The sequence below is a fragment of the Acomys russatus genome, chromosome 1 (assembly GCF_903995435.1).
Source record: "Acomys russatus chromosome 1, mAcoRus1.1, whole genome shotgun sequence".
NCBI lineage: Eukaryota > Metazoa > Chordata > Mammalia > Rodentia > Muridae > Acomys > Acomys russatus.
This window is the reverse complement of record NC_067137.1, coordinates 10,900,659-10,912,855: the sequence shown is the minus strand read 5'-3', so window position 1 is coordinate 10,912,855 and position 12,197 is coordinate 10,900,659. Positions and strand designations below refer to the sequence as shown.

Sequence of the window (12,197 nt, the reverse complement as noted above, 5' to 3'; positions counted from 1 at the left end):
CTATGGAAAGAGACAGTTGCCACAAGAGCTAAACACGGTATCGGTGACTCCACAGGTCAAGCTCTCTTCCCAGGGAAAACTACATGGTCACAAGTGACTTTCATACCCACGAGGGAAAGGAGCAAAGAGCTGTCATTCACTCAGCAGTTCATGGGGAGAAAGACAAAGGAAGCTACTGCCCCATCTGGGGATGCGTTCTCTGTATGGAGGGATAACAGCTCCTTAAACTTGCCAGTCAGCTGATCACCACCAGGACCAGGCTGCCACCATGTAGCCTCCTCCTCTGAGGCTGATTTTACCAGGAAGGGTTTTTTTTTTTAACTGAAACAGATTAACTATTTCTTTGGGCTTTGTTTTAGTTTTCATGTTCTGTGGTTATATTATTTTTGTTTTTTCTTCAAATTCCATTGAAACAGCATCCTCAATAGCCTACTATTTTTCAAATCAAAGATGACTGTGACATGGCGACACAATGGAATGTGTTGATGGCTGAGTGTGGCTCACTGGGAGAAGACCGTGTTAAGCTTGAGGTGCCTCGGGCCTTCGGTGCCATGTGACTAGAGTGATTCTCATCTCTCTTGCTCAATGTGTGATACTGGCCTAGGCGATGACATCTCTCCCAGAGGTTCACCTGTTAAAACTGAGGCTAAGGACAGAATACAGGGATACAGGTATTTATTAAAAGTTTGTCATAATTTTGCAGCCTGAATTCAGTCTGAACTCCACAGGCTTGGAGTTTCCCTCCAGCTCACAAATACAGCTCTTCCCCTGAACTTTGGATGGGCAGAGACACGTAGTAACCAAAAAAGGCTGTGACATTGGTAAGACTCCTGCTTATGGGTTGCTGGATCACTGGGCTGAAGTCTGGTATACATGCTCCATGTGTCCACATGACCAGCTCTAGAGTATGCAAGGAGCAGAGGTGTGCTCTTCCACTGACAGTGTGTGAGTGACAGAAAAAAGGAGTAATGAAGAAAACTAATGCTCTCCACCAGACCAGATTGCTACCTGCCAGGCACTCAGCTGGGAGCACCTGCATGTCCTAACTTGATGAAGGCGGCCCAAACAGCTTGAAAAAATGGGCAAATGGAGGCATGATGAGGGCTAAATAGTTTGACCAGATGCAGTAACAACTGCTACAAAGTCAATTTTTAAAACTCAGGGCTGTGTGAACCTACAGAGCAAGATCTGCAGTGTACTGACAAAAGTGCTATCCCTGCACTGTTCTTACTTACAAAATGGGGAGGAGCCAAAGACAGTTATTAAGAAAAGATGGATCAGCTCCAAGATGGCAATGCTTGATCAACAAGGCAGCAGTGACTGCACAGCAACTGAAGGACTAAACTATGGCCTGCAAAACACCAGACCTCATGGTGTGAAACACAATGGCTCTAACCTCAGGTCACCTGGCTTAGCAAAAGAAAAGTTCCTGGGTCCCCACCTGCACACTGGACACAGTGTTTACCCACACACCTGCACGCAGCATGTTATACTCAGTGTCTCAAACTGAACTATGGGCCACAAAGAAACCAGTGTCTGGCTCTCTGATCTGATAGGAGACCCCACTGTGTGAGACACAAGTGGGTCTGACCTCAGATAATTGGATAATCCATACAAAAGTTCCCAGGTCCCCCAAAGACACAGGATCTCAGCATATAGCCACTCACCTACATTCCTCTCAACAGCCAGTGAAGGAAACCAGAAACTAATACCTGATTCCAGAGACAGCCAAATGGCTAAAGGCCAGCTTAAAACACAAACAACAAAAGCCAAAGCAATATGGCATCTCCAGAAGGCAATTAGCCCTGGACACTCTAACACAACTGAACACAATAAAATGACCTCAAATATATTCTTATGAAGACAATAATGGAAAATGAATAAAATCCATAAAGAAATAGAAAATACAGTCAAACAGATTGAGGCTTTTAGAGAAGCCTATAAGAGAGAAAATAAATAAATCACTTGAAAAACTTCAGGAAAATACAAACAATCAGGTGAAGGAAATCAATAAAAGAGTTCAATAGCTGAAGATGAAAATGGAAACAATAATAACAGCACAAACTGGAACAAGTCTGGAAAGTAAGAACTTAGAGAAGAAAACAGGAGCTACAAAGGTAAGCATCTCCAACAGAATACAAAAGATTGAGGAAAGAATCTCAGATGTAGAAGATACAATGGAAGAATTTGATGCAACTATCAAAAAAAAAAATGTTAAATCCAAAAAGTTCCTGACACAAAACATCCAAGAAAGCAAGCACGCCATGAAAAGATAAAACTTAAGAATAATAGGAATTAAAGAAAGAGAAGATTCCCAGCTCCAAGGCACAGAATATATTTTCAACAAAATCACAGGAGAAAATTTCCCCAATCTCAAGAACGAGATGCCTATAAACATATAAGAGGCATACATAGCACCAAATAGATTAGACCAGAAAAGAAAATCCTCCTGCCACATAATAATCAAAACACTAAATGCACAGAACAACAAAAATAAATAAATAAAAGCTGCAAGGGAAAAGGGCAAAGTAACGTATAATGGAAAACTTATCAGAACCACACCTGACTTTTTAATAGAGATCATGAAAGCCAGAAGGACCTTTTATGTCTTGCAGACCCAAAGAGACCACAGATGCCAGTCCAGACTACTATTCCCAGAAAAAAAAAATTTAATAACCACAGATGGAGAAAACAAGATATTCCACACAGAAAAAAATAAAATAAAATAAACAAATTTAAAGAGTACCTAGCCACAAATCCAGTATAGAAGATATTAGAAGTAAAGCCCCAACCTACAATGGTTAACTACACCCAGAAAAACACAGGAAATAAATAACTGCACATCCACAAAACCAGAAGAAAGGAAACACACAACCACCACCAACATTTTAAAAAAAAAACCAGTAACTAACAACGACTTGTCATTAATATCTCTCAACATCAATGGCCTCAACTCCCCAATAAAAGACACAGGTTAGCAAAATGGATACAAAAACAGGACTCATCATTCTACTGCATACAAGAAACACACCTCAACAATAAAGATAGACATTACCTCAGAGTAAAGGGATGGAAAAAGGTATCCCAAGCAAAGGGATCCAAGACGCAAGCTGGAGTAGCCATTCTAGTATCTAATAAGATACACTTTCAACCAAAACTAATCAAAAGAGATGGGGAAGGATACTTCATACTCATCAAGTGAAAAATACACCAAGATGACGTCTCAATCCTGAGCATTTATGCCTCAAATCCGAGGGCACCCACATTTATAAAAGAAAAATTACTAAAGCTTAAATCACATATCGAACCATGCACATTAATAGTGGGAGACTTCAACACCCCACTCTCAATAGACAGATTACTGAGACAGAAATAATTGGAGAAATAATGAAACTGATAGACGCCATGAATCAAGTGGGCCTAACAGATTTCTACAGAACATTTCACCCAAACACAAAAGAATATATCTTCTTCTCAGCACCTCTAGGAACCGTGTCCAAAATTGACCATATACTTGGTCTCAAAGCAAATCTCAACAGATACAAGAAGGTAGAAACAATCCCTTGCATCTTATTATACTACCACAGATTATAGGTAGACCTAAACAACAACAGAAAGTCTACAAACTCATGGAAACAGAACAACTTCCTATTCAGTGACCTCTGGGTCAGAGACAAATTTTTTTAAAAATTAAAGGCAAATGAAGGCAAAGCATACCCAAACTTATGAGAAACAATGAAAACAGTGCTAAGAGGAAAATTCATAAATAAATTGGAGAGGTCCCATACTAGCAACTTAACAGCACACCTGAAAGCTCTAAAACAAAAAGAAACAAACACACCAAAAAGGAGTAGACAACAGGAAATCATCAAACTCAGGTCTGAAATCAATAAATTAGAAACAAAGGAAACAATTCAAAGAATCAACAAAACCAAGAGCTGGTACTGTGATAATATCAACAAGAGAGGCAAAACCTTAGCCAAACTAACTAAAATACAGAGGGAGAGTACTTGAATCAACAAAATCAGAAATGAAAAGGGAGAAGTAGCAATAGACAATGTTCAGGGAATCAAAAAAAAACATTAGGTCTTACTTCAGAAGCCTATATGGCACAACATTTTAAAATCTAAATGAAATAGACAGTTTTCTTAATAGACACCACTTACAAAAATTAAATCAAGATAGGTTAAACAAATTAAATAGTTCTAGATCCCCTAAGGAAATAGAAGCAGTCATCAAAAGTCTCACAACAACAAAAGCCTAGGGCCAGATGGATTCAGCACAAAATTCTACCAAACCTCCAAAAAAGAGCTAACACCAATTCTCTTCAAACTATTCCACAAAATAGAAACAGAAGGAACATTACCAAACTCATTCTATGAGACCAGAGTCACCTTGATACCCAAACCACACAAAGATCCAAGAAAGAATTTCAGACCAATTTCCCTTATGAACATTAATGCAAAAATAATCAATTAAATAAATATAAACACATTAATAATCCAAGAACACATCAAAAATACCATCCACCATGACCAAATAGGCTTTATCCAGACATGCAGAAGTGGTTCAATATACAGAAATCCATCATTAAAACAAACTGAATGGAAAAAAAAAACATGATCACCTCCTTAGGTGCTAAAACGGTGTTTGACAAAACCCAACACCCATTCATGTTAAAATGTTGGAGAGATCAGGGAAACAAGAAACATACCTAAACATAGTAAAGGCAATATACAGAAAGTCTATATCCAACATCAAACTAAATAGAAAGGAACTTAAACCAATTCCACTGAAATCAGGGACAAAACAAGGCTGTCCACTCTCTCTGTACCTCATCAATATAGTACTTGAAGTCCTAGCTAGAGCAATAAAACAACTATAAAAGATCAAAGGGATACAAATGGGAAAAGAAGAAGTCAAAGTATTACTACTCACAGATGATATAATATACATAAGTGATTTGGTAGAATTTTCTATCAAGGAACTCCTATAGCTGATAAACACCTTCAGCAAAGTGGCTGAATACAAAAATCAACTCAAAATAAATCAATAGCCTTCTTGTATACAAAAGCCAAATGGACTGAGAATGAAATTATGGAAGCAACACCCTTTACAACAGCCACAAAAAAAAAAACCATAAAATATCTTGGTGTAACTCTAACCAAGCAAGTGAAAGACTTGTATGAAAAATACTTCAAGTCTCTGAAGAAAAAAAACTGAAGAAAGATATCAGAAGACGGGAAGATCTCCCATGCTCATGGATCGGTAGGACTAACATAGTAAATATGGTCATCTTACCAAAATCAATCTACAGGTTCAATGCAAATCCCATCAAAATGCCAACATAACTCTTTACAGACTTTGTAAGAACAATTCTCAACTTCATATGGAAAAACAAAAGGCACTGAATAGCTAAGACAAAGACAATCCTTTACAATAAAAGATCTTCTAGAGGACTCTCCATCCCTGATCTCAAGCTGTACTATAGAGCAACTGTAATACAGTCTCCATGGTACTGGCATAGAAATAGGCTGATGGAGCAATGGAATTGAATCAAAGACCCAGAAATAACTCACACACCTATGACACTTGATCTTCAACAAAGAAGCCAAAACCATACAATGGGAAAGAGACATCATTTTCAACAAATGGTGCTGGTCTAACTAGAAAAATGCAAATAGATCCGTATTTATCACTCTGCACAAAACTCAAGCCCAATTGGATTGAAGGCCTCAACATAAAACCAGACACACTAAATCTGTTAGAAGAAAAAGTGGGGCAGAGCCTCGAACTCATTGGCGTAGGAGACAACTTCCTGAACAGAACACCAACAGCTCAGGCTCTAAGATTAATAAATAATAAATGAGACCTCATGAAATTGAAAACCTTCTGTAAGGTGAAGGACACTGTCAACAACAAAATGACATCCCATAGACTGGTAAAAGATCTTCATCAACCCTACATCCAACAGAGGGTTAATATCCAAAATATATAAAGAAATCAAGAAATTAAACACCACCAAACCAAATAATTCAATGGAGTACAGCTTTCTGGGCCTGGCTGAGCAGGAGGCGCCATCATGGGTGTTGACATTCGTCACAAGATGGACCTATATGTTCCACACAAGGAGCCCAAGAGTCAGAGCATCTACCTGCAGCTGCTTGTCAGGCTGTACAGGTTTCTGGCCCAACAAACCAACTCTACCTTCAATCAGGTTGTGCTGAAAAGGTTATTCATAAAAATAAAAAGAAAGAAAGAAAGAAAGAAAGAAAGAAAGAAAAGAAAGAAAGAAAGAAAGAAAAGGTTATTCATGAGTCGCACCAAGCAGCCTCCTCTGTCCCTGTCATGCATCATCCAAAAGATGAAGCTTCCTGGCCGAGAAAACAAAACTGTTGTGGTTGTGGGGATGGTGAAAGGTGATGTGAGATTCCTGGAAGTGCCCAAGCTGAAGGTGTGCACACTGTTGTGTGGGTGATTACCTGGGCCCAAAGTCACATCCTCAAGGCTGGGGGTAAGAGTCTCATGGTCGACCAGCTGGCCCCAGAATCTCCCAAAGGCTGAGGCACTATGTTCCTGTCTGGTCCTTGGAAAGGCCAAGAGGTGTACTGGCATTTTAGCAAAGCCCGAGGGACCCCACACAGCCACACCTAACCCTTTGTCTGCTCTAAGAGCCAGAAGTTCCAGTGTGCCAAAGGCTGAAGGGCCAGTTAAGGCTACAAAACCTAACCCTGGATTTTACTGTTATTAAAAAAGCATTGGATGTTTTTTTAAAAAATGGATACAGAACTAAACAGAGAATGCTCAACAGAGGACTATTGATAACTGAGAAACAGCTAAAGAAATGCTCAGCATCCTTAGTCATCACAGAATAGCAACTCAAAACAACTCTGAGATTCCAACTTATACCCATCAGAATGGCTAAGTGACAAGACATGCTGACAAGGATGAGGAGGAAGAGGAACACTCTTCCATTGCTAGTGGGAGTGAAAACTTGTACAACCACTTTGGAAATCAATTTGGCACTTTCTCAGAAAACTAGGAATAGTGCTGCCTCAAGAACTAGCTATATACTCCTGGGCATATACCCAAAAGATGCTCCACCATACAACAAGGACATTTGCTCAACTATGTTCATAGCAGCTTTATTTGTAATAGCCAGAATCTACAAACAACCTAGATGTCCCTCAACCAAAGAACGGATAAAGAAATTGTGGTACATTTACACAATGGAATACTATTCAGCTATTCAAAACAAAGAAATCTTAAAATTTGAAGGCAAATGGATGGAACTAGAAATGATCATCCTGAGTAAGGTGACCCAGACCCAGAAAGACACACATGATTTATACTCACTTATAAGCAGATATTAGCCATATAATACAGGATAACCACTCTACAATCTACAGACCTAAAGAAGCTAAATACAAGGAGGATCCTAGTGAGTATGCTTAACACTCATTCAGAAGGGCAACTAGAACAGACACCAGAAGAGCTTGAAGAGAGGGAACAGGACAGGAGCCTACCATAGAGGTCCTCTGAAAGACTTCATCCAGCAGGGGATGGAAGCAGATGCTGAGACTCACAGCCAAACTTTGGGACACAGTGCAAGGTGACTTAGGGAAGAGTTGGGGGATAGAAGGACCTGAAAGGGACAGGAGCTCCACAAGGAGAACAACAGAGCCAACAAATCTGGGTCCATGGGGACCTACAGAGACTGATGCACCAACCAAGGACCATGTATGAAGAGGATCTAGACCCCCCTGCTCAGATGCGGTTGATAGTAAGCACAGTCTCCATGTGAGCCCCATAATATGGGGAGTAGGGGCTACCTCTGGTATAGACCCTGTCGCCCACTCATTGATCACTTCCCCCTGGCGGAGCAGCCATGCCAGAGGAAGAAGATGTAGGCAGTCTTGATGATACTTGATAGGCTGGGGTCAGAAAGTAAGGGAGGAGGGCTCCCCCTTTCTGAGGACTAAGGGATGGGTGAGGGGGAAGAGGGAGAGAGAGTGGGACTGGGAGGAGATTAAGGAGGAGGCTACAATTGGGATGTAAAGTACATAAATTTTAAAAAACTATTATAAACCTGGCCAAGAAGTGGTGACTAGGAAGATCAGCCTTTCAAGAGGGTAGTGCTACCACTATTTCGTTAAAGGGAGATTGTAAACAAACTGCCTTCCAAATACTTACCTTTACTTTCATAGAGTAATGCAGTTCTCAACCTTCATCAGGGGAACCTTCCTTTTTGCACGGGATGACAGTCAGTATACGCACTCACAAATGGTCAGATGGCAGAAAACATGTGACGGCGCAGTACTCAGTCCTCAGTGTAACATCTCTACTGCATCTCTTTACTCCAAGACCCAGAGAACATCACAGGGGAGGGGCCAAAAAGATTTTAAGAGCCACAGACAAAGGAGGACTTCTGTGACACATTGTCTTCTGGACATGAAAGGGCAGTTCCACCCCTGAGCTCTCAGCAGTCGTGATTGCTGGCCTAAGACCTGCACCAGATTCATTAAAGCTTTACTATGCATGGCAGTGGAGTTCTTAGAATGGGTACTATTGGCCGTTCATGGATGCTGGGGAGATTGGAATCATATTTCTTTGAGAGTATGGCCATTGATAGGTTTTCCATACATAAGTGGATTGCCCTATATGTGTGTGCAAGAGTCTACTTTCATTTTTCTGCCTTAAATATTCAGTTTTCATATATATATATATATATATATATATATATATATATATATATATATACATACATACATATATATATATATATATATGGACAGGGATAGCGCTTGACAAGGGAGCTTAAGCCCTGGCTGTCTGCCATCAAGGGAGCCTTCAGAAAAGAGCTTATCCTCTGCCTTTTTAATGTGTGCAGGACCCTCAGGCCAGCACACCAGGAAAAAAAGTGACCTTTAGATATCAGCCCTCCTGCAGAAGCTGAAAATTAGCTGCAAAAAATGGGTGTGGTGGATGGCTCTGACAGCTGGGTGATGGGGATGACGTCATTGAAAAGTTTGGCTCTGTGCTGGCTGAGAACGGGACAGTGCAGGACAAGCATGGATGGCTGCGCTCCCAGCAGAAGTTCCAGAACCATCTAGGGGAGGTGCTCCTACAGACCTTGGTCATCTGCTGCCTCGGTTCCATGGCCCTACTCGGACTGCCCCAGAAGCATGGAACCTCCACTGAGTTTTGGAATGGCATGCTGAACGTCTCGCCCATGGCCCACAGCTGCACCTTGAAGAACAAGATGGAGTTCTAGGAAAAGGACAAGAAAGAGAAGATCCTGGAGAAGCTTGTGGCAGCCCTCAAGGCAGAGCTTGCTGGCAAGGGGTTGAGGCTCTCCCGGCAGAGGCATGATAAGCTTCTATGTCCTCCCCGAGGGCTGGGATAAGCCCTGCTGTCTCGACAGCCTGTATGGAGACAGCTTCCACATGATCTACTTCTTTAGGAATGAGACCAGTCCTTGTGGGAATGACTTTGAGATCTACGCAGACTCACGATTATAGCTGTGGTCTCCCCTCAAGACACTGTACAATGCTGCATAGAGCTTTCCTTCCCAGAGAGAGCTCACGAGGCATGACGGTACCCACAGCTGAGCACTTCAAAGACCTTCAAAGAGCTCTGGTTAGGCTTGAAGAGAGAACATGGGGTGCCAAGGGTCCCCTTTCTCAGGTCCAACATGTAGGGTCATGTGGGGCACCACAAGGCCCACTCACACAGGACCGAGATCTGTGTGGCGACCAGCCCAAGCCAGGCAGCTTTGATGAGACACGGTCCTACACCTGGCTTCTGCTGCTGCTGGTCTGTGGGACAGAATAGGTTTCATCCCGGAGGGAGGCATGTGAATTAAGCTTTGGAGCCGCTCTCCACAGACTGACTAGGGGCAGAGCGGCAGAGAAAGGGCACTGCTCAAAGTACTTTGTCACATATTAAAGTTACAAGACTGATAATGAGGAGGAGGAGGAGGAGGAGGAGGAGGAGGAGGAGGAGGGGAAGGAGGAGGAGGAGGAGAACAACAACAGCAACAACAACAACACAAAGTGAACCAGCTAATTCGCTTCCCCATGTGCCTTTGTACAGGGCTCCCTAGCAAGCAGCCAACTCAATGGCCTCCTGCAGTTGCATGTCACTGTGTGGTTTACCTAACACAGTGGGGCAATGTTGCCATCTAGTGGCCTCTTTAGAAATTACATCCTCATCCCTCAGCCTTTCAAGAGCATCATCACACTAGGCTTCTAAACACCAGCATTGTTCTTGAAAACAAAGAAGAAAAAAAAATTTTTTTTTTAATCTAAAAGAAAAGAGCATACCCAAAGATGTGGAAATGGCTGGATGCATTTGGGTACTATAGAGATTCAATACTTTATGATTTACTAATGATAAATTTGGATTCAAAAAACTGACTTGCTGAAATTGCTGTGGAATGGTATTGGGGGGAAGATTGCAGAGGAAAAAAATCTTATAATACACATACATACATACATACATACACACATACACACTTACATACATACACACACACATACATACATACACACATGCATATATAACACATACATGCATGCGTGCACACATGGAGACATACATATGTACACACATACACATACTTACACATGCACACATGCATACACAAAAATGAATGCATACATGCATACATACAATGGGAAGAATATGTCTAGGTATATGCCAATAAGAGAAAGAAAATCATAATTTTGAATGCTATGTTACCTTCCCAGAATATTGTCTGGACAGATAATTTCAAGAGAATGCTAAACAAGTTACCAAAGACATTAAAGACGGCCCTGCCTGAGATGACCGTATTGTCCCCACTGAATCCTCTGCAGTGTGTGTAGACCTCCCTGGTGGCTGAGGGGTGTGGTGGAGTATTGAATACCTCACATGACCATCTACACTCATGAACATGGACACATGGACACACGGGCACACGGCAGGGGCGGCATCTGTCCATCTCAAAGTCACTCTAAGGATCAAATAAGCTGATGTGCTTCAGCACTGTGCTATAGGAATGGTGGGATTGGCACCATGTGTGTACCACGGTGACTGGCAGACTAAGAGCTCAGTAAATGGTACTTCCGCTACTGCTGTTCCATCGCTATTGAAAGAAGACCATGTTTAGGCCCCACAGAATCTTGAGAATCCCATCTCTAGAACGTCAGACAGAGTCCGAGGGTCAGCTGTCACTCAAGTGAGATAGGACACTGGGCAACTGAATCCAACAGAGTCCATGGTTCTGGGAGCTTGTCTTTCCGATTAACACAGCGAAGGAGCAGAAACGCCCTGCAGTCCCTCTCCACCTTAGCAGCACCCATTGGAAACAAAGAACTGCATATCTACAATGAAGACCTAAGGCCCGTGGGGAGGGGAGGAGCGAGGGCACTAGAACTACAGCTCCCGCCTCCCTCCCACTGCATGATGCCTGACATTTACTAAATACATGTTTCTTGAGTTAATTGTCTATTGGTGACCTTGCCTTCTTCATTTTGTTCTCTGTTTAATGAAGATATGACGTGTTCCTTGACCTTTGAGAGCAGTGAGGTTGGGCATCATATTGCAGTATGTCCCATGAAAGTGACATGTGAATTCTTCTCATTCTTCCTTACAACCAAATTCCCCCACAACCAACCGGCGTAGACTTCACTGCTCCCAAGTGCATTCTCATACCAGTCCAGTGAAGCCCATTAAAATGCACTTTGTTACAAGTGGGACAACGATGTTGACATGCCACTCAGCCGAAGGACCCCTAAGAGTCACCAGACATCAATCGGGTAAGAATCTTGAGCTAGGTTTCACTAAGCAGCAGAGAAATTTAAATCCAAAGTTCAGTGAGGTATCTCATTCTGCTTAGAACTGCTAGTGGCAAAAAAACAAGACGCAGCATGCTGGGGATGCACAGAGTCCTAATACGCTGTGATGGAGAAGTAAATTCATGCAGGGTGCATTACTGTAAAATGCAAACATTAAAAATATACATTTTCCTAGAAGAGACTTGATACCCTATGAGCATATACAGGGAGAGGAGGTCCCCCTCAGTCACATTCATAGGGGAGGGGAGTAAGGGGAAAATGGGAGGGAGGGAGGAATGGGAGGATACAAGGGATGGGAGAACAATTGAGATGTAATATGAATAAATTAATAAAATATATTTTTAAATTTTTTTAAAA

General features: G+C 41.9%; 2 pseudogenes; both read left to right on the top strand.

Annotated features, from left to right (window-relative positions):
• The first annotated feature begins 6,082 nt into the window (after nt 1-6,082).
• LOC127195542 (60S ribosomal protein L18-like) lies at nt 6,083-6,729 on the top strand (annotated as a pseudogene).
• A 1,009-nt stretch (nt 6,730-7,738) lies between these two features.
• On the top strand, nt 7,739-9,595 carry LOC127195538 (phosphomannomutase 1-like; annotated as a pseudogene).
• Nucleotides 9,596-12,197: the final 2,602 nt, after the last annotated feature.